Here is a 23,846-nt window from a genome sequence, read left to right on the forward strand (position 1 = left end):
AAAACTATGACGTATTTTATATCAAATTCGGAAACTAGAGCATGATCTGAATAAAAATCAAAACTAGCATCCCGTCGGCCACGCGTTGGCCGAAATGGGTGTTTTCGGCCACCTCTAGGCCGAAATAGGATTTTCAGCCTTGCCTTGGCCGAAATGGTGGGGACCTGGCCGAAAAGGCTGTTTTCGGCCACCTCTTGGCCGAAATACACTTTTTGGTCAAGTGTAGGCCGGAATACAATTTTTGGTCAAGTGTAGGCCGAAAAGTCCTTTTTGGTCTAGTGTAGGCCGAAGTTGCATGGCTCATACATTAGGACGAAATGTATTTTCCCGCCACCCATTTCCCGCCAACCCCTTCCCGCCACCCGTTTCCCGCCAACCCCTTCCCGCCAACCCCTTCCCGCCATACCGCAGTCATTCTTTCCTGCCATTTTCTCCTCTCTATCTATAAAACCCCCTTCAGGCGGAGGTGGATAAGCATTCCAGGGTAGTGTAGTCGAGATGTCCCATTATCCATTCGATCGTAGTTTTCACCCTGGGATGAGCAGGACTCTTCTGAGTCTAGCTACCGATTTCAGGATGGACAATAGGATAGTTCCATGGGACAAACTCACCGGTAGTGACACCATAATGAATGAGTTGGCTCATGACTTACGTAGGTCTGGGTGGCCTGAAAGGACCTATGAGGAGGTACGTAAAGAACTTCTTAGGTTGCATGAAAGGTGGAAGAAGGTAGTGGAGCCGAAGAGTGAAACTTTTAGAAGGACTGCATCGAAGAATACATTTTTATAGACTGAGGAGAGCGAGGACGAAGATCATACCTTCATGCCGCCGCTTCCGGGTTCTGCAAGGGCAAGAGTTCTGCATCGTCCAAGGGCAAGAGTTCTGCATCCTCGAAGGGCAAGAGTTCTGCATCGACGGAGGGCAAGAGGACCGCATCGTCGAAGGGCAAGAGGGCTGCATCAATGGAGGATGAAAATGATGACTTCATGTAGTATGTAAGATGTATTCCAGTTGTACCATTTCATTCAGATGTATTTGCATTATTAGTTTGTACTGTATTATTGTAGGGCATTATGTTCTATCTGAATTTCATTTTGTAGTATGTAAGATGTATTGCACAAGTTCAGCCGCACTGTTTAATTCAGATGTACTTGTATCTTAATTATCGGTTGTAGTCTCTTTGGAAATGTACTGGAATAAGATGTGAATTAATAGTAATATTTCTCTCGCATACATAAAACAATATATGTCTCCTGATCAGATAGAAGCAAGTGCGATAGTAACACATACATGAAGCATGTCTCATACATAAATACTGACTCACAGCTGCGAATAGTCTGAAACTAACATAGATAATGAGTCATACATAGATAGATAAGCATATCACTGCGAGGGACGACAACGAGTCTGGGTCTTCCTCGGGCGAGGACTGGAAGGCGATAAGCGCTGAGGCGGTGGACGAGGCTCGCGATAACCATGACCATAGTTAACCTCGTCTGTCACGGTCTGTGTCTCCTGCGTTGGTGGTGGTGGTGGTGGAGTGTGGAACACTGTCTGCGGGAAGCCATAAATGTTTGTAGCTTGGTCATCATCCTCGCCGTCGCCCTCAAAGTACGAAGCACCACCACTAAGCATCGGTGACTGCACTGAATGCATGAACGGTTGCGACTGGTTGTCGCCTGCGGTAAAGTAAAACATGTAAAATTGATATAAATGCATGAACGAAGCACCACCAGTAAGCATTAGTGACTGCTGAGAATGCAGGAACGATTACTACACTGTTGAAAATAATGTAGTGAGTAGTGTTACCTAGTTCCATCTGTTGATGCCAGTAAGCGCTCCCTAGCTGTGAAGGAGGTGGCTGATGCCAGGAAGAGCTCCTTGGCTGTGAAGGAGGTGGCTGATGCCAGGAAGAGCTCCCTGGCTGTGAAGGATGAGGTTCTGCATGGTGCACAGAGGGTTGTGGTTCTGAATGGTGCACAGAGGGTCGTGGTTCTGAATGCTGTACAGAGGGACGTGGCAGACGATGTGCTCGAGGAGGAAGTGCAACATCCGAAGACCGTCTACACGTAACAGCTGCGTAAACCCCGCGTAGCTTGTCATCAAGACGCCTCAACCATGAGACGCCCTCTCGCGGTGGGATAGTTTCTCCCCTCTGAAAGCGCTGCATTAAGGCGGAAACCTCCTCTCGCACCTGTACTGTCAAGTCACTCTGTACAGGAAGAGTTAACCAATTATATCCTCGTTGAATGATAGACACCACGAATAGATAACCAAGCGAATATGTCCAGGTTAACAAAAGACTTAACATATGAGAACCAAGGCACGTACCGCGTGGTGTCTGGTTCCCACAACAGAGGCAGTTGGGTACATATCGCTGGTCAGAGGGGCTTCGATCTGATCAGGAGCAGCTGATGGAACCAAGTAGATCCTCGTTGTATGCCGGTAAAGCTGCAGATACAACCCGAACATATCCCAGTTAAAGGGCCGAACCTCACCCCAGATATTTGTCGGCGCGGTAGTCCATTCGTCAACGTAAGGGGTAATGCTCTTAAGCCAATAAGCCATGGACTTGTTTCCTCCTAGGCGACTGTCCCTGAGATTGACATGCGCGATACATGATTAGGTATATTATGAATGCAGAGCTGACAACTAAAATAGTATTAGTACTTACTTGTGCATGTGTTCTGGCAAGTATGGAATATATGGAATCCCAGGCTCTTGATATAGACCGAACTGTCTCATCACCATATGAAGAGCCATCTCCTCAACCTTCACGTCGAACACCAACTTGGCCTTGGTCATCCAATAGTGCCGATCTCTAGTGCACAATTCAGAAATCCCAACTGGGCACCTCGATAATATAGCCTGAGGCGAGTATGGCTCCCAGATAACTTGATCCTCGTGCAAACTATCAAACTGCGCCGTGAAGGACGGGTAGCATCCCCTAACCTGGCTATGTGCAAACTGTCTCTGTGCATGACAACAAATAAGCATTAGTAATACTATTGAATGGAAAGAAATAATGGAATTAGTTGTTACTCCATATAAAAGTACCTCTCGCCGTGTCCAAACAGATCCCATAGTAGGCAAGTCGCCGATAGCAGGCACATAAGCCCCAACTAAGTCCTCCAAACCAAAAGGTTTATCAACATAGACATAGGGTCGTCCAATAGGGAATCTCTCGTATGACCAGAGCTGCAACAATAATGGACATCCAACAAGACTAGTTTTTCTAGACTTCAACAAGCAAGCTTTGCACAAGCCTCTGTACGTAGCCGCTAACACAGCAGAACCAAAACTCCTCTGCAGAATATCCGCAGGGCAACGTGCGTCAGCTATCTCTCGTGCAATGCCGATGAGTCGTGCATCGACAGTGGTCACGTGGTTCTCCGTAAACATCGTCTTGCCGAACAGCCAAAGAATATATGCCTCTAGGGACCGGCCAATATGTGCCTCCGACAACTGAACATCAGGATATCCTAACGAGACAATCTACATAGAAACGTAATGATTGTATGAACATCAAGGAACTAAATAAAATAACATTTGTTTAAGTGGCCGTGAAGGTTACCTGAAACTGGCTCAACCATCTAAAAAGAGGCCCGTGAGGATCGTTGTCTATGGCCCTAGCAGTCGGCACCGCAGCCAAAAAACGGGTCTGCATCGCTCCTTGCCAACCAAATTCTGCCTCTAAGGGACCTATGGCAGCACCGGCCAGAGGTAATCCCAACAAGTAAGACACATCCTGTAAAGTAGGCGCCATCTCTCCCCAGGGAAAGTGAAACTTGGCATGCTATCATGGAGCGGCACCAACACGCCGTGGTACAAATTTTATCCCATTTGGGGCAGGTTTGGGTATATGCTTCTCACAAACCGGAGCTTCTCACAACAAGCATGATGGTTTTCGGTAGGGAACGTCCCACCTTTGTGGACGAAACAATATCCATTGCCTCTTATTGCTTTCAGTTTTTTTCCTCGTGCCAACATAGAACAACAGGAGTGTTGTGTCAATTTTTGTGATTTTTCGGGGTTCTTTTGGACATTTTTATTCATTAACTGAGTTTTCAATGCATTTATGTGCATAATTCAAATTTGAACTACGTGCGCATGCTCCAGTGACTATAAATTGGTTAAAAAATCAAATCTGTGTCCTTATGTGCATGCTTAGGTCCCATGCAAGAAATGGGAATGAATTTCAAATGCCAGGGCACCGTTGATTGCCGGCAAAACATTGAGATGACTGGTTTTTAAATTCTAGTAAATCCAAAACTCGTCAGAAATTCATGAAACTTGGCATGCTATCATGGAGCGGCATCAACATGCCGTGGTACAAATTTTGTCCCATTTGGAGCAGGTTTGGGTATATGCTTCTCACAAACCGGAGCTTCTCACAACAAGCATGATGGTTTTTGGTAGGGAACGTCCCACCTTTGTGGACGAAACGATATCCATTGCCTCTTATTGCTTTCAATTTTTTTTCTTGTGCCAACATAGAACAACAGGGGTGTTGTGTCAATTTTTGTGATTTTTCGGGGTTCGTTTGGACATTTTTATGCATTAACTAAGTTTTCAATGCATTTATGTGCATAATTCAAATTTGAACTACATGCGCATGCTCCAGTGACTATAAATTAGTTGAAAAATCAAATCTGTGTCCTTATGTGCATGCTTAGGTCCGATGCAAGAAATGAGAATGAATTTCAAACACCAGGGCACTATTGATTGCCAGCAAAACATTTAGATGCCTGGTTTTTAAATTCTAGTAAATCCAAAACTTGTCCGGTGCGCAGGTTCACCGGGAAGCGTGCGAGATGTTCAACGCAGGATTTGTGCATCTCTTCAACGCAAACGGTTCAGTGAAGCAGTAAAGCGGCAGAAAATAAACCAAAAACTATACGTGCTGCCACACGCCCCGTGTGTCATGCGAGCATGCGTGAGTTGACGGGACGCATACGAGCAGTCCGCCGCGCAGGCATACCGAGAGGCGTGCGTTGATACGTCTCCAACGTATCTATAATTTTTGATTGTTCCATGCTATAGTATATTCTGTTTTGGACATTATTGGGCTTTATTATACACTTTTATATTATTTTTGGGACTAACCTATTAACCGGAGGCCCAACCCAGAATTACTATTTTTTTGCCTATTTCAGAGTTTCACAGAAAAAGAATATCAAACTGAGTCCAAACGGAATGAAACCTTCGGGAACGTGATTTTCGGAACGAACGTGATCCACAGGACTTGGACCCTACGTCAAGACATCAACCAGGAAGGCACGAGGTAGGGGGCGCGCCTACCCCCCTGGGCGTGCCCTCCACCCTCGTGGGGCCCACGTTGCTCCACCGACGTACTTCTTCCTCCTATATATACCTACGTACCTCCAAACTACCAGATACGGAGCCAAAAACCTAATTCCACTGCCGCAACCTTCTGTACCCATAAGATCCCATCTTGGGGCCTTTTCCGGAGCTCCGCCGGAGGGGGCATGATCACGGAGGGCTTCTACATCAACACCATAGCCTCTCCGATGATGTGTCAGTAGTTTACCTCAAACCTTCGGGTCCATAGTTATTAGCTAGATGGCTTCTTCTCTCTTTTTGGATCTCAATACAATGTTCTCCCCCTCTCTTGTGGAGATCTATTCGATGTAATCTTATTTTGCGGTGTGTTTATTGAGACCGATGAATTGTGGGTTTATGATCAAGTTTATCTATGAACAATATTTGAATCTTCTCTGAATTCTTTTATGCATGATTGGTTATCTTTGAAAGTCTCTTTGAATTATCAGTTTGGTTTGGCCTACTAGATTGATCTTTCTTGCAATGGGAGAAGTGCTTAGCTTTGGGTTCAATCTTGCGGTGTCCTTTCCCAGTGACAGTAGGGGCAGCAAGGCACGTATTGTATTGTTGCCATCGAGGATAACAAGATGGGGTTTATATCATATTGCATGAGTTCATCCCTCTACATCATGTCATCATACTTAAAGCATTACTCTGTTCTTTTGAACTTAATACTCTAGATGCATGCTGGATAGCGGTCGATGTGTGGAGTAATAGTAGTAGATGCAGGCAGGAGTCGGTCTACTTGTCACGGACGTGATGCCTATATACATGATCATACCTAGATATTCTCATAACTATGCTCAATTCTGTCAATTGCTCAACAGTAATTTGTTTACCCACCGTAATACTTATGCTCTCGAGAGAAGCCACTAGTGAAACCTATGGCCCCCGGGTCTATTTTCCATCATATTAATCTTCCAACACTTAGCTATTTTCATTGCCTTTTATTTTACTTTGCATCTTTATTATAAAAATACCAAAAATATTATCTTATCATATCTATCAGATCTCACTTTCATAAGTGACCGTGAAGGGATTGACAACCCCTTTATTGCGTAGGTTGCGAGGATTTTATTTGTTTGTGTAGGTGCGAGGGACTCGTGCGTGGCCTCCTACTGGATTGATACCTTGGTTCTCAAAAACTAAGGGAAATACTTACGCTACTTTGCTGCATCACCCTTTCCTCTTCAAGGGAAAACCAACGCAGTGCTCAAGAGGTAGCAAGAAGGATTTCTGGCGCCGTTGCCGGGGAGTCTACACAAAAGTCAACATACCAAGTACCCATCACAAACCCTTATCTCCCGCATTACATTATTTGACATTTGCCTCTCGTTTTCCTCTCCCCCACTTCACCCTTGCCGTTTTATTCGCCCTCTCTTTTCCGTTCGCCTCTTTTGCGTTTGTTTCGTTGTTATGGCTAGCTCGGTCTTCATCCCTTCGTCTCCCGACTTTGAAGTCCTCCACTTCAAGCAAAGACAAGGGGAAATTTAAAAGATGCTTGGTTTAGGATGCTCGAATCTTATCGTAGTTGCAATATAGAGGGAGATTTTAAAATTTTGCTTCGCAATTTTTATGTTGGGCTAACCTTGCCCCATAGGCAACTCCTCGATTTTTCTACCAAAGGTAGTTTTATTGATATTGATCCTGGCTTTGCTTATGAAATTATAGAGGGGATAGTGGGAGTATTCCCCCTACAAAAAGGATCATCCCTTGCGCAAGAAGAGACTCAAATTCTAGAGAAATTATGTGAATTACAAAAAATTGTTGAACCTCTTAAAAGTATTGGTGGGAATATCAACCGCATGAATAATCTGATTACACTTTGCAATAAGTGGCTGGATGCTTTAGATCAAAGGATCATCGAGCATAACTCCATTAAGAATTTGCTTACCAAAGATGGCAATACCTAGATCTATCCTTGCTATTATGCCTAGCTAGGGGCGTTAAACGATAGCGCTTGTTGGGAGGCAACCCAATTTTATTTTTAGTTTTTTGCTTTTTGCTTCTGTTTAGGAATAAATCTTTGATCTAGCCTCTGGTTAGATGTGTTTTTATGTTTTAATTAGTGTTTGTGCCAAGTTTAACCTATAGGATCTTCTTGGATGATAGTTATTTGATCTTGCTGAAAATTCCAGAAACTTTCTGTTCACGGAAATAATTGTTAAAAATCACCAGAACGTGATAAAATATTGATTCTAATTGATGCTGATCAATAAAAAAATTGTCTAGGTCATCCTATTTTGGCTGAATTTTTTGAGTTCCAGAAGTTCGCGTTAGTTACAGGTTACTACAGACTGTTCTGTTTTTGACAGATTCTGTTTTTCGTGTGTTGTTTGCTTATTTTGATGAATCTATGGCTAGTAAAATAGTTTATAAACCATAGAGAAGTTGGAATACAGTAGGTTTAACACCAATATAAATAAAGAATGATTTCATTACAGTACCTTGAAGTGGTGTTTTGTTTTCTTTCGCAAACGGAGCTCACGAGATTTTCTGTTATGTTTTGTGTTGTGAAGTTTTCAAGTTTTGGGTAAAAGATTTGATGGATTATGGAACAAGGAGTGGCAAGAGCCTAAGCTTGGGGATGCCCATGGCACCTGTTGGGGATATTACTACTGGGCATAAACCGGCCAGGAGAGGCCGGGTTAACCCCATAAGTAGTTCATCTTTATCTGAAGTCCATGAAGACAGACGGTGACGCTTTATGGAGGCCCAGGGCCCAAAGCCGGTTTAAGGCCTGTAGACGTAATCCGGCATTGATATGTAAACTTGTGTTGTAAGATAGAAGTAGCAGAGACCGAGCCGGACATGATTATGAGCCGGCCTCGGGATTCTGTAAACCGACGGGCGTCAACCCATGTATATAAGGGGACGACCCGGCGGCGGTTCAAGGACAACGGACAACAACTCGAGACTCAGGCAAAGCGTATTCGCTCCCTGGTCATCGAAACCTCAGCAATTCCATCACAACTAGACGTAGGCTTTTACCTTCATCGTAAGGGGCCGAACTAGTATAAAACTCTCTTGCGTCCCTTGTCCGCTTTAACCCCTTTAAGTTAACCCATAGCGATGGCTCCACGACTAAGTCCTTTCTAGGACATCTACCGTGAGAAAACCACGACAGTTGGCGCCCACCGTGGGGCTATCGCACGATGGTTTCAAGTTCTTGGAGGGCAACTTCGAAGGACTTAAGGCTTACGCTGTGGGCCGGATGACCAAGAGTCATCGCGGCAAGCTCTACATCGACGATGCAGGCTGGGGCCCTGAGGCCGGCTCAATCGAGTACGGGTACCGGGTCCCCTTTGGTGGCATACACGTTTTCATTGGCAATATCGGCGAACCGGGCCCTGAGCCGGACATCTGCACCAACCTCGTCGAAACGGCTCAGCGTGCGAGATCTGCCCGGGTCAAGCCTGTCATGAAGCGTGCCTTCGTGGGAGTTATCCATGGAGGGGAATCTGAGGATAGATCGGAATCTGGTGGTGAGACCGTTGTTTATTCCGGCGACGAGTCATCGACCGGAGAGACCGAGTCGTTATATCAGTTACAAGATGGCCGGATTGGGGGCTGTTCTGATGGCGACAATATTCCGGACCCCTTTGATCTGCCAAACCGGGTTGCGATCTTCATGGCCGGTACGCAACCGGCGCTCCACTCTTCGACCGCAGCGGCGATGATTTCCGGATCGGCAGCGGCAACAGCGGCCGGGGCAGGAGGCCTTGTGCGACTGCCAGCTCAGGTCCTGTCTGATTTGTTTGACGCGTTGGCAACGCTGATGGCGGAGGTTAACTCGGCGGATCAGGATGCACACAATGCGGAAATCGCGAAAGTGAAAGATCAGATCACCCAGGCCAAAGCCGACCTAGCAGCTGAGGATACCAGGATAGCCGCGGAGCGGGCCGCTTTGGATGCACAAGCTTACCGGATTATGCTGGATCAGAGTGCGTCGAACGAAGTCTTGAAGAGGAGGTATCGATCTCGCCTGCCGCCGGTTTACGACGCTAGAAATCTCTTTAACACCCCAGGAGCAGGGACCAGTAATCCGCCGGTGGTAAACCGGCGGAGGCACCTGGAGCAGAGGCGCCGGTTCAGCCACGTTTGATGGATCCGCCTCGTCAGAACAACATTGTAACACCGCATGTCCCCACGCCACCGGGTCATTACTCTAACCCGATGGACAACATTGTCGCTGCCGCTTCACGGCTGGCGGCCATCCCGATCGAAGGCAATTCTCCAGCGGCGGTCGAGACGCGTCGGGTTAAGGAGCTTCTTTAGACAGCCTTGGTTCAACAGGAGGCTTATTCATATAGTCGCGATCGGATTAATTCCACTCCCCGTCCAAGCCGGAGTTACAACAGGCGTATGGATGAACCAATAGTGTCAAGCAATGCGCGGAACCGTGATCCGCCCCGTGGCAATAACCCGGCGGGTGGTGCTGGTGATGCTCAGGAGGTGGTGGACCGGGCTCGGGCACGCAGAGAGGCCGAGTTAGCGGCACAACATGAAGCCCATCAGCTTACTCTGGTTCGTCCAACCACATCGGCGCAACCAGGAGTTACCTCTAGTTCTTTGGGAGTGCCGTGTCTTGTCCCGGCGTTGCGCAATGTGCACCTGCCCAAGGATTTCAAGGGCCCGTGCAAGGTGCCGAATTACACCGCCGATTTATCCCCTGAAACATGGGCCGAAAGCTATGAGATGGCCATGGAGATGCTGGATGTGGATGATGCGGCATGTGCGAAAGACTTCACCATGATGCTAGAAGGGACGGCCCGCACTTGGCTAAAGAGTTTACCGGCTAATTCTATCAGGTCATGGGCCGAGTTGAGAGCCCGATTTATTCAGAATTTCAAGGATACATGCAAGCAGCCCATGTCAATTGTGGACTTAGCTGCCTGTGTCCAGGAGGAAGGAGAGTCAACAAGATTTTGCATTCATCGGACCGCATCAACGCTGACATCGCAGTTTTAAAATTGGAAGGCCATTGCCGGTTTGAACCCCTGAAGTTGAAATTGGGACGGCTCAAACGTCATTGTAATGACATGGGAACCCTCATGGCTGCACTGGTGAAGTATGCCGACTTTGATAGTACCAAGGATTCCGGGTCTGACGATGATAAGACAGGGAAGGAAAAAAGAGCGGCAACGCCAAGGGGCAGCACCACAACCCGGCGGGTCATGGAAACGGCGGCAAGCGTAAAGCAGACCACGGTTTAGATTTTGTGGCTAATACTAATACACATGACAAGGGCCAGCGGCGTAAGGGTAAACCGCCTCAGCGCGGTGGAGGGCCAAGTCCTAATCCGGACGTTTGTCTTATCTGTTGAACCAGCCCTGTCTAAAGCATGGGACGAAGGAGATCCCGTCCACGCACCTCTGGAAAGATTGTTACATCATGCAAGAGTTCAAAAACTCTGATTCTTTCCGGTATGATCATGGACCAGGAGGCGGTTTGGGCCCCGGGTCACATGGGTCGGGTTATGGTGGAGGAAATTCCGGTTCAGGCTTCCACGGTAATCAGGGTGGACATAACAATCAAAGTAATCAGGGTAACCAAGGTGGCTATAATCATCAGGGCAATCAGCAGCAGCAGCAGCAGTCGGGTTACCAGAGCAACCCGAAGCAGTTGAATAGTGGACAGTATCATGTCTTCACCACTAGCTTGGACAAGCGCGATCAGAAGCTTCATAAAAGGGCGGTTAATGCCGTTGAACCGGCGGTGCCCCGTTATTTGTGCTGGTCCGAGCAGCCGATTGTGTGGAGTAGAGAAGATCATCCACCCCGGGTTGACAATCCGGGTCATCTGGCTCTAGTGGTGGCACCTCAGGTGGGAGGTTATAAGTTCACTAAGGTACTCATGGATGGAGGGAGTAGTATCAATATCCTTTATTATGAAACTTTCCGTCGCATGGGGTTAACAGATAAAAATCTTAAACCGTCCAATACGGTGTTCCATGGTGTGGTGCCTGGTAAGTCGGCATATCCTGTTGGTAAGATAGCTCTGGAGGTGGCTTTTGGAGATGAGCATGACTCAAGATCATAAACCTTGACCTTTGAAGTGGTGAAGATCAGAAGCCCGTATCATGCCCTATTTGGACGGCCAACTTATGCTAAGTTTATGGCACGGCCTTGTTATGTCTATCTGCAACTCAAGATGCCGGGTCACAAGGGAACTATAACTGTGCATGGGAGCCGCAAGATTGCTCTGGAATGTGAAGAAGGTGATGCGGCTTATGCTGAGTCGGTTTGTGCAATGGAAGAGTTGAAGTTTTATAAGGACAATGTTGATCCGGCGGATATGACTTCGTTGAAGAAACCAACTATAGAGCATGATCCGGCCCTGAAGTTTAAATCGGCTGATGAGACTAAGCTTGTTGACTTCGTGCCTGGCGATTCGTCCAAGCAGTTTAGCATCAGCGCTAACTTGGATCCGAAATAGGAAAGCGCGCTCATTGAGTTCATCCGTGAGAATTGGGACATCTTTGCATAGAAGCCTTCTGACATGCCAGGTGTACCGAGAGAACTCGCTGAGCACACTCTCAATGTTGATCCCAAATATAAACCGGCCAAGCAGTTTCTCCATCGGTTCAATGAAGAAATACGCAAAGCTATTGGAGAAGAAGTAGCCAGGCTCTTGGCGGCTGGATTTATCGTTGAAGTATTCCATCCTGAGTGGTTGGCTAATCCGGTGCTGGTCCTTAAAAAGAACGGCACTTGGCGTATGTGTGTGGACTACACAGACCTTAACAAAGCTTGTCCAGCAGATCCTTTTGCCCTCCCTCGTATTGATCAAATTATTGATGCTACGGCGGGTTGCGAGCGTTTGAGCTTTTTGGATGCATATTCTGGTTATCATCAGATTAAAATGGCAGTTAAGGATCAGGAGAAGACAGCCCTCATAACTCCCTTTGGAGCCTTCTGTTATGTGTCCATGCCCTTTGGGCTCAAGAGTGCCCAGGCGACTTATCAATGGTGTGTGCAGAATTGTCTTCATAAACAGATCGGCCGCAATGTTCACGCCTATGTGGATGATATTGTGGTAAAATCAAGGAAGAAGGAGACATTGATTGATGACTTGAAGGAAACCTTTGATAACCTGCGGGTTTATAAAATGATGCTTAATCCGGCCAAGTGTGTCTTTGGTGTACCTGCAGGCAAGCTCTTGGGCTTTTTGGTGTCTAACAGGGGCATTGAAGCTAATCCGGAAAAGATCAAAGCCATAACCTCCTTGGCTAAACCGAAGTGTATCAATGATGTTCAGCGCCTGGCAGGCCGGATTGCCGCGTTGAGCCGGTTTGTCAGTCGCCTTGGCGAGAAGGCCATCCCTTTGTATCAGATGCTGAAGAAAACAGATAACTTCGTCTGGAGTGACGCCGCTGATGAAGCATTTGAGGACTTAAAGCGGCAGCTGGCTAATCTGCCGGTTCTCGCTACTCCGGTTGACAAAGAGCCATTGTTGCTATATGTGGCAGCTAACGGCCGGGCTGTTAGTGTGGCTATTGTGGTGGAGCGCAAGGAGGCCGGAAAGGAATATCCGGTTCAACGGACGGTTTACTATATCAGTGAGGTACTTATTGAGTCCAAGCAGAGGTACCCGCATTGGCAAAAATTGGTGTATGGGGTTTTTATGGCAAGCCGGAAGCTTAAGCAGCATTTCGAAGGTCATCCCATCATGGCGGTCAGCTCTGCTCCGTTGGGAGATATAATCCAGAACCAGGAAGCAACTGGACGGATTGCTAAGTGGGCTATAGAGCTCGGGCCTCACGGGTTGAAATACATACCACGAACGGCGATCAAATCTCAGGCACTTGTGGATTTCATCAATGATTGGACAGAATTACAAGCGCCAGAGGAGAAGCTGGATCATACTTATTGGACTATTCATTTTGATGGGTCCAGGAAATTGGAGGGCTCGGGGGCTGGAGTCGTATTAACTTCCCCACGAGGTGATAAGTTTTGTTATGTTCTCCGTTTAATGTTCCCTTGCACTAACAATGCAACTGAATATGAGGCTTTACTCCGTGGTCTTCGGATGGCTAAGGAGATGAACCTAAGCCGAGTTAAGTGCTTCGGTGACTCGGATCTGGTGGCTCAACAAGTGTCCGACACTTGGGATTCCAAGGACCCACTAATGGCAGCATATCGTCGTGAGGTGGATATTGTTGCAGGCCACTTTAAAGGTTATCAGGTGGATTATGTGGACCGGCGGAAGAATGAAGTGGCAGACGCTTTAAGCCACCTGGGTTCCCAACGTAAACTGGTTCCACCTAATGTTTTCCTGGATGTTTTGCATAATCCGTCCGTCAAGCTCCCTGGTGAAGAGGATTTGGCTGTTCCTGATCCGGAGGCTCATTGGTGGCGGCTCTTCATGTTATTCCGGATTGGACGGTTCCATATCTGGCGTATATGAACCGGGGCGAGTTACCAAAGGATGAAACTTTGGCCAGGCAGATAATCCGGCGGTCCAAGTCCATGACTATTATCAATGGAGAGTTACATCATTGTAGTGTGACAGGGGCATTTCAACGCTGTGTGTCTCCTGAGGAAGGCTGTGAAATTTTGCGTGAGATCCACGAAGGAGATTGTGGTCACCACGCCGGTTCAAAATCTTTGGTGGCCAAGGCGTTTCGTCACGGTTTCTATTGGTTGACAGCTCATGCTGATGCCGAGGATTTGGTCAAAAGATGTGATGGTTGTCAGAAATTCTCAAGGTGCGCTCATGTACCGACTCAAGAATTGAGGATGATTCCAATCACCTGGCCGTTTGCAACTTGGGGGCTGGATATGGTTGGGCCTTTCAAGAGGTCGAAGGACAAGAAGACCCACCTTTTGGTGGCGGTTGATAAGTTCACGAAGTGGGTGGAAGCAGAGCCAGTTAGTAAGTGTGATGCAGCCACGGCGGTTCAATTCATCAAAAAGGTGATCTTCCGGTTTGGCTTTCCACACAGCATTATAACAGACAATGGTACCAATCTGTCAAAGGGTGCCATGAAGGACTTCTGTAAATGTGAGCACATCCGGCTTGACGTATCATCAGTGGCTCACCCCCAGTCCAATGGTCAAGCGGAGAGGGCCAATCAAGAGATCTTGAGAGGCATCAAACCCCGGCTTATGGTTCCTTTGCAACGGACGCCAGGTTGTTGGGTTGAGGAGTTACCTTCTGTGTTGTGGAGCATCAATACCACACCCAACAGATCGACAGGATACACACCATTCTTTATGGTTTATGGAGCGGAAGCAGTTCTTCCTAGTGACATCCATCATGACTCCCCTCGTGTAGCGGCATATGTTGAAGCTGACAACGAGAAAGCACGGCAGGAAGCTCTTGACCTGTTAGATGAGGAACGTGACATGGCGGCAGCCCGTTCGGCGATTTATCAGCAAGATCTGCGTCGTTATCATAGCCGCCGGGTTAGAACCAGAACCTTTCAAGAAGGCGATTTGGTGCTTCGGCTCATCCAGGATCAGACGGATATGCATAAGCTGCCCCCCCCTTGGGAAGGACCCTTTGTGGTCAGCAAGAATCTGCACAATGGGTCATACTACCTAATCGATGTTCGAGAGCGCAAAGACTCACGTAAATCGGAGGTGGAGACCAACCGGCCGTGGAATATTGCTCATCTTCGGCCCTACTATACTTGAGCTACAGGCTCTGCATATGTACATATTATGACATTGTATATATTATGATCAATATAATAAACCGGAACCTCAGCTAAAGTGGGGTATCTGTTGTTTTTCTTACATCATGTGTGGTTACATGGAGCTTACAAAGCGGCGTCCGGTTTACCCCTTGATTTAGCTTCTCAAAGCTTTTATATTAGATCACTCGGGGGCTTGGTCGTATCCGGACCATAGCTACACCTCTTGATCGGCGCAATGCCACAACATCACTTGGGGGCTTGGTCGTATCCTAACCATAGCTACACCTCTTGATCGGCTCAATGCCACAACATCACTTGGGGGCTTGGTCGTATCCGAACCACAGTCACACCTCTTGATCGGCTCAAAGCCACATAAATCCGGGGCCAAAGAGAGTGTTGTAAAACAACAGCTCAAACATAGGCACCCATTGAGCACAACTCACAACGTTGCTTGGGATTCTTTCCTGTCGAAATGAACTAAGAATCTATACTTGTAACGGGCTATCAAGCCATGGCTTGGAAGCCTGGTGTATACACCTAAAACCCCGGGTTAACCTGCCTATTTAAGTAAGTCACTCCGCCCAGGTAAACCTGGTATGACCCTTCGAACTTTGACAAGTTACTCTAAAATGAAGACCTTGAACTTGTCAAGTTAAAACGATGATTGGTTAAGGATTGAGGGCCATCTTAAAAGGCTTTGCAAAAATGGTTTAAGTCAGTGGCCTGGCAGTCCATGAAAAGCCTCAAATTTGGGGCCTGGCAGCCCGTGAAAAGCCTCGACTACAACGGTTTTTATTTGCCTTTTGCTAAGTTTTCTTTGTTTCATAAGATTTGTGATGTTTTTCAAACCGGTGTTTATCAACCCGGTTAGGCTGTCAACTACAAGTTGTCAGTACACGATCAAATTATAATTCGAAGACTATCAGCCCGGTCTGGTTCTGACTCAAAGTCACCAGTATGGAATAAACCGGTGTTTATCACAGCCCGAAACGGTTTTCTGATAAATCGGCATCATATAACAGGAGTTACTTCTACTCCGGATTAGGGTTATTACCCTCATTACACAGTTGGTCAGCCAACACTATGCCTAAAGGTCACATGTATTATATATTTCCATATTTGGTTATCTTTTACAACCTTGGTTATAAACCTTGGTCATATATATATTTGGGTATCATGACCCGCCCGGTGGTAAACTGCCAGGGCACTTTAAGCTTCTTATCTGCAGGAACAACTTGAATAAATAGCTATGGATTATGAACATCATATCTTAAGCATGGCGGATTAGCACGCATCAATTGCAGATAAATATGCACGAAGGCATAACAGACCAAGTGTTTTGACTAGCCTATTACAAGGCGTTTCAGTGCCCAAAGGGATAATTGTTTCTCAATAAGCATTGCAGCACGTGGAAGACTAAACCGGCCCCGGGATTATGATTGCTTATCAGCTTGACCTGACGGCTGCGGATCATCTTGCACCGATTCATCTTCTTCATCTCTACCCAGCGGCTGGAAGTCAACAGTTGCCCAGTCGATCCCAGTTAAAGCTTGGAACATAGCTTCGTCGCTTATAAGGGTGGACGGTTCAATATCGGGGGCATAAGTGTGCTTACGGATTGGAGGGATCAGATTTTGCGCTTCCGGAATTGGTGCAGCAACCCGTCTATTCTTGTCATCATAACTTGCCTGATAGTATGAGAGATCAGCTTCTTCAGCCAATTGACAGGCCAGTGGACATACTTCCCGGTTTATGGCGCGGAGATCCTCCTGGCCAAATTCTAATCTGTCTTCTTTTAAGCTTGGGAAGCCTTTAGCCACGTCCACCGGATCAAGATCAGGCACCCACGCCTTTGCCCGGGTTAGAGCGGTCAGAGCTCCGGCCCTTGCCGCCGCTTTCTTTAGTTCTTCAACCCGGGCAGGCAGCATGGATAGCCTTTCTAAGGTGTCCTTGATCAATGTTGGAGGAGGTTTATTGTGTGAAGCGGTGCAGATGATCCGCTGCGCGCCAGTATACAGCTGCTCTATCAGAGTATAGGCCGCTTTCAATTTCTTCTGTACGTCAGAGCCCAGATGGCTAATGCGAGTTCCTGTACCATTGTACACATTAGTAAACCGACAACACATGGGAAAGATATGTTGAAAGTATTAAGGAAAAAATGTTTACCGAACACAGCAGCAGTCATGGCATGAATCTGCCGCTTTACGCCGGTCAGTTCGTCAACCACCGGTTTAAGAGCGGCTTCTGCATTTTCAGCCCTTTTTATCAAAGCGGATTTTTCAGTCTCCCAATCCGCCCGCTCTTTGTTGAAGCCCTCTTTCAGTTTTTCCATAGCGCCTAGAGCGCTGGTCAATGCTTCCTTCGCTTTGGAGGTTTCAGCTTGTTGGGACTTGAGGTTCTCTTGCAGATCAGCGGTTTGGTTTTCCTTCTTGCTCAGTTCAGCCTATAAAGAGACAGATATATAATGAGTTTACAGTACATATTTGAAGTACCAAGCACATAACAAGTTATGCCCTTAGTACTTGGGGGCTAATGCATATTTGCTCTTTATCAGAAATTTTTACAAGTCCCAAGCACAATACAAGTATTAAGCTTGGCACTCGGGGGCTAATGTGTATTTGCTCATAAAATGCTGATATGGGAATTCTTCTACAATGTCCCGGTTCATCTTTATAAAGTTAAACCGGCCCTTGGGGGCTACATCAGTGAAGTTAAGATGCATTGGTGCAAACATGAAATTGTTACTAAGTCCCGGTTTAAATTGGTATATTAAACCGTCACTTGGGGGCTACTGGAGTTGATAAGCTGCCATTAAATATAAGAGAGAAACACTTATGAAGTTACCTCATATCGCTCCTTCATCATATTTACCAAACCGGCTTCATAGTCACGGCTGGTGTACAGACGGTTCAGGAAGCCAGAGTGAAGGTCTTGAGCATTCAGATGGACATAATTTGACAAATCGGCGTTCCATTTGCCTTTGCCAATTGCAGAGAGCTCATATTTGGCAGTATGTTTTGGCAAAGCAACAGGATTGCCCGGAGCGGTATGGCCAGTGCCAGTAATCATAATGTCATCATCTTTGTCATCAGCAACCGTTACTGGGGTTGGCGGTTTGTCAGTATTTTTAACTGGACTTGCCGGTTTATTGTCAGTCCGGACAGGGCTGGTTGGCTGGTCAGCATGGCTTGTGGTGTCAACTTCTGCCTGCTCAGCAATGAAGTCATGATCTTGAGGTGGTGGGTCATTCAGTATGGCATCAATGTTGGTCTCTTCAGGATCTGGAGTTTTCTCCGGTTCAACAGCCACGTCTTCATCAACCGGTTTACTCAACCGAGCTTTCTTGCTGGGTCTGGGCTTGGCGCTAAGAAAAATAAACATGAGGATCAGTACAGTATATCAAAATAGCAACATCAAGGATAACAACAAGTGTATAGCTCACCCAAGAACCGTTTTGAGGGGTGGAAGTTTTGTGGCCGACGACTCGCCAGAAGATGAGTGAGAAGTACCCTGATAATTTGAATCAGACGGGTTAAGAGGCTGGCGGAAACAACCTACTTTGGGGCATGAAGTATCAATGGGATAAGAGACCTCTGATCGGCGTTTCCGAACCGGACTGTTCGGTAAAACGGCGGAGGTAACTACCTGGCCGATGTGCCGGGTTGTGCGGCGAGCCTCGTGCTGCTGTGTCTTCAAATGAAAGTTTGGGTCCAAGTAAGCAAGGGGGTGAGAAAATTTTACTTTCCGGTTTGCTCGACGGATTTTTGATGTCGGCAGAGGATCTGAATCAGAGGAAAGAATGATTACCTCTATATCATCAGCATGACTGCCTTCAGCGTCGTCCTGATAATAATCATCGTCAATGAGGTGTACGAAAAATGAACCAAGAGAGTCAAGTTCTACCTCTGGTTCCGGATTACCCACATCGTCATCAGCTGGTAGATCGGAGGATGCAGTGGTCCTTTTCTTGGCAGGTTTTTTAACAACCTTGGTTTTTTGACGAACTGGCTTGGCCGGTTTGTCTTGCGGCTTCGCTGGTTTGTCTTGTGATGGTTTCTTGTTCCAGAACGGATAATCACCCTATCAGAATATAATCACACTTTCACAGAATATTTGGACAGAAGCAACTTCAGATAAAAAGATTATATGATTCTTAAGCTGGTGGTTTGTTGGAGGTGCAGAAAGGGAGTAGTCCAGTTTGGGCACAGACAGCCTCTGGTTCGTTCAGTATCTTTTTTACAGCCTCAGTGACTTCTTCATCTGTAAGCTGAATGTCAATGTGCCGCTGAGCATCCTTCAAACTCCCCGTATACTCACACATCAAACCGGAGCGCCGGCTTAAGGATAGAATACTCCAGCTTATCCAACAGCGAGCAAGATCAACTCGTGTCAAACCGTTTGCCATCAAGGCTCTAAGCTTTGATAATTGAGGAGCATAGTTGGCCCTTTCTCTTGCAGTCAACCTCTGAGGAAAAGGATGTGTGTTGCTCAGGCGTTCAGGGCGGTAACCCGGCAGGGGGTTTTCATCAGGTGGAGATGTATCCATGCAATAAAACCAAGTCTGGTCCTACTCTTTGGGGTGACTGTGGAGTTTGGGATGAGGGAAGGTGACTTCTTTCCTTTTCTGAACCACCATCCCACCCAGTTCCGTATTGGGTCCATCCGAGAACTCTGTGCGACGGTTTAAGTGAAAGAAATCCCTGAATGGTTCGACTGTAGGTTCCTCTTGCAGATAAACCTCACAAAAGACTTGGAAGTGGCAGATGTTGGTCACGGAATTGGGACCGATATCTTGAGGGCGCAGCTGAAAATTGGCTAGTACATCTCGGAATTTTTTTGAACCGGGAGGGCTAAAACCTCGTCCGAGATGATCAGCAAACACGACTACCTCTCTGTCCTTGGGTGTAGGAGGACTTTCCGGGCCAGGGACCCTCTAGTGGATGACATCTTTTTTGGCTAAAGCGCCCGTTTTAACAAGATTGTTTAACTGCTCTTCAGTTACTCGAGAAGGAGCCCAATTGCATTCATAGACTTGCTTCGCCATGACAATGGAAATCTGAAACATGATTATTGCCGGTTTAAGATTTACAGTGGACAACTATACAGCGGTATAAGGATACAAGCATATTGATAAACTGTATTCGGTTATTCGTAAACCGGAGTCTGACAATGGAAACGGTGTAATGCATTGGCGGTTCAACAGGGGACTAATGGTATCTACTGGGTCATCATTTTGTATATGAAGTTAAACCGCCCAATCTGGTACTCCTTGTGTATAAGTGAAGGAAGAAACAAGTTTCACATCTTGCCATGGTAATTTCAGATCTACCGCGTGTTGGAAAAACAAAATATATTCTGACCTAATTTCCAGCGTGTTAAAGGTTCACCAAGTTGAGATGAGTTTTATACAAGGTAGATGTTCTAACAAGGAAGCAGGAGTCTAAACTACAAAAGGCGTTGAAAATAGTCAGATCTAACCTGCCATTGGTGCTACCGAAGGAAGAACAGCTTCAAGCTATGAAGAACACCGAACCCTAATGGCGGATCTAGGGCGAGAAGAAGAGGGGCTTACTGGTGCAGGAGGAAGCAGCGGAGGATCACCGCTTTTCTCTAAACCGATCAGGTTGATGCAGCGGCCTTTGTGAAAGCAGAGATGATGGATGACAGCGGCGGCAGAGCTCGAAGGTCGGTCGGCGCGAGGAAGACGACGATGCGAAGAGGCACGAGGGGGAAAATGGAAAGACCCCCTGACCCTATTTATAAGGGCAGAAAGATAAGCGTCGGGTGCGAAAATCAAGGAGCCTAAATTTTGGATATGAGACGAAGCTATCGCCTCGATTGTCGGAGGCTCATTAATGAGGGTGGATTATACACAGTTTAAATAACAGGTGACGTCACGGCGGTTTACCATGATCCTAGAAGATGATGTCACGGCAGTTTACAAGATCATGCGAAGATGTTGAAGAAGAAAATTTCTTAAGTATTGAAGATTGACATGAACCAGTTCAAATCAATCTGGGGCCTAATGTTGGGGATATTACTACTGGGCGTAAACCGGCCAGGAGAGGCCGGGTTAACCCCATAAGTAGTTCATCTGTATCTGAAGTCCATGAAGGCAGACGGTGACGTTTTATGGCCCAGGGCCCAAAGCCAGTTTAAAGCCTGTAGACGTAAACCGGCATTGATATGTAAACTTGTGTTGTAAGATAGAAGTAGCAGAGACCGAGCCGGACACGATTATGAGCCGGCCTCGGGATTCTGCAAACCGACGGGCGTCAACCCATGTATATAGGGGGCCGGCCCGGCGGCGGTTCAAGGACAACGGACAACAACTCGAGACTCAGGCAAAGCGTATTCGCTCCCTGGTCATCGAAACCCCAGCAATTCCATCACAACTAGACGTAGGCTTTTACCTTCATCGTAAGGGGCTGAACTAGTATAAAACTCTCTTGCGTCCTTTGTCCGCTTTAACCCCTTTAAGTTAACCCGTAGTGATGGCTCCACGACTAAGTCCTTTCTCTAGGACATCTGCCGTGACAAAACCACGACAGCACCCCAAGATAATCTAAGGACACCAAAAAGCCAAAGCTTGGGGATGCCCCGGAAGGCATCCCCTCTTTTCGTCTACTTCCATCGGTAACTTTACTTGGAGCTATATTTTTATTCACCACATGATATGTGTTTTGCTTGGAGTGTCTTGTATTATTTGAGTCTTTATTTGTTAGTTTACCACAATCATCCTTTCTGTACACACCTTTTGAGAGAGACACACATGATTCGGAAATTGTTAGAATATACTCTATGTGCTTCACTTATATCTTTTGAGTTATATAGTTTTTGATCTAGTGCTTCACTTATATCTTTTAGAGCACGGCGGTGGATTTGTTTTATAGAAACTATTGAGCTCTCATGCTTCACTTATATTATTTTGAGAGTCTTAAAACAGCATGGCAATTTTCTTTAATTATAATATCATGAGAAATTTGATGCTTGATAATTGTTTTGAGATATAAAGGTGGTAATATCATAGTTGTGCTAGTTGAGTAATTGTGGAATTCAAAAATACTTGTGTTGGAGTTTGTGATTCCCGTAGCATGCATGTATGGTGAACCGTTATGTAACAAAGTCGGAGCATGAGGTATTTGTTGATTGTCATCCTTTGTGTGGCGGTCGGGATCGCACGATGGTTAACTCCTACCAACCCTTCCCCTAGGAGCATGCGTAGTAGTACTTTGCTTCGAGGGCTAATAAATTTTTGCAATAAGTATATGAGTTCTTTATGACTAATGTGAGTCCATGGATTATACGCACACTTACCTTTCCACATTTTTCTAGCCTCTTCGGTACCGTGCATTGCCCTTTCTCACCTTGAGAGTTGGTGCAAACTTCGCCGGTGCATCCAAACCCCGTGATATGATACGCTCTATCACACATAAACCTCCTTATATCTTCCTGAAAACAGCCACCATACCTACCTATTATGGCATTTCCATAGCCATTCTGAGATATATTGCCATGCAACTTTCCATCGTTTCGTTTATCATGACACGCTCCATCATTGTCATATTGCTTTGCATGATCATGTAGTTGACATTGTATTTGTGGCAAAGCCACCATTCATAATTCTTTCATACATGTCGTTCTTGATTCATTGCATATCCCGGTACACCGCCGGATGCATCCACATAGAGTCATATTTTGTTCTAAGTATTGAGTTGTAATTCATGAGTTGTAAGTAAATAAAAGTGTGATGATCATCATTATTAGAGCATTGACCCAAGTGAGGAAAGGATGATGGAGACTATGATTCCCCCACAAGTCGGGGTGAGACTCCAGACTAAATAAAAAAAAGGAGAAGAGGCCATAAAAAAAGAGAGAAGGCCCAAATAAAAAAATGAGAGAAAAAGAGAGAAGGGACAATGTTACTATCCTTTTACCACACTTGTGCTTCAAAGTAGCACCGTGATCTTCATGATAGAGAGTTTGTTGTTTTGTCCTTTCATATACTAGTGGGAAATTTCATTATAGAACTTGGCTTGTATATTCCAATGATGGGCTTCCTCAAATGCCCGAGGTCTTCGTGAGCAAGCAAGTTGGATGCACACCCACTTAGTTTGTTTCGTTTGAGCTTTCATACACTTATAGCTCTAGTGCATCCGTTGCATGGCAATCCCTACTCCTTGCATTGACATCAATTGATGGGCATCTCCATAGCCCGTTGATTAGCCTCGTTGATGTGAGACTTTCTCCTTTTTTGTCTTCCCACATAACCCCTACCATTATACCTTATTCCACCATAGTGCTATATCCATGGCTTGCGCTCATGTATTGCGTAAGAGTTGAAAAGGCTGAAGTGCGTTAAAAAGTATGAACCAATTGCTTGGATAAAACCGGGGTGGTACATGATATGAATATTTTGTGTGGGGAAGATGGAGCATAGCCAGACTATATGATTTTGTAGGGATAACTTGCTTTGGCTATGTTATTTTGATAAGACATAATTGCTTGGTTAGCATTGTTGAATTATTATTATTTTTATGTCAACATTAAACTTTTATCTTGAATCATATTAAATCTGAACATTCATGCCACAGTAAGAAGAATTACATTGAAATTATGCTAAGTAGCATTCCACATCAAAAATTCTGTTTTTATCATTTACCTACTCGAGGACAAGCAGGAATTAAGCATGGGGATGCTTGATACGTCTCCAACGTATCTATAATTTTTGATTGTTCCATGCTATATTATATTCTGTTTTGGACATTATTGGGCTTTATTATACACTTTTATATTATTTTTGGGACTAACCTATTAACCGAAGGCCCAACCCAGAATTGCTGTTTTTTGCCTATTTCAG

The sequence above is a fragment of the Aegilops tauschii genome, chromosome 1 (genome assembly GCF_002575655.3).
Source record: "Aegilops tauschii subsp. strangulata cultivar AL8/78 chromosome 1, Aet v6.0, whole genome shotgun sequence".
Classification (NCBI taxonomy): Eukaryota; Viridiplantae; Streptophyta; class Magnoliopsida; order Poales; family Poaceae; genus Aegilops; species Aegilops tauschii.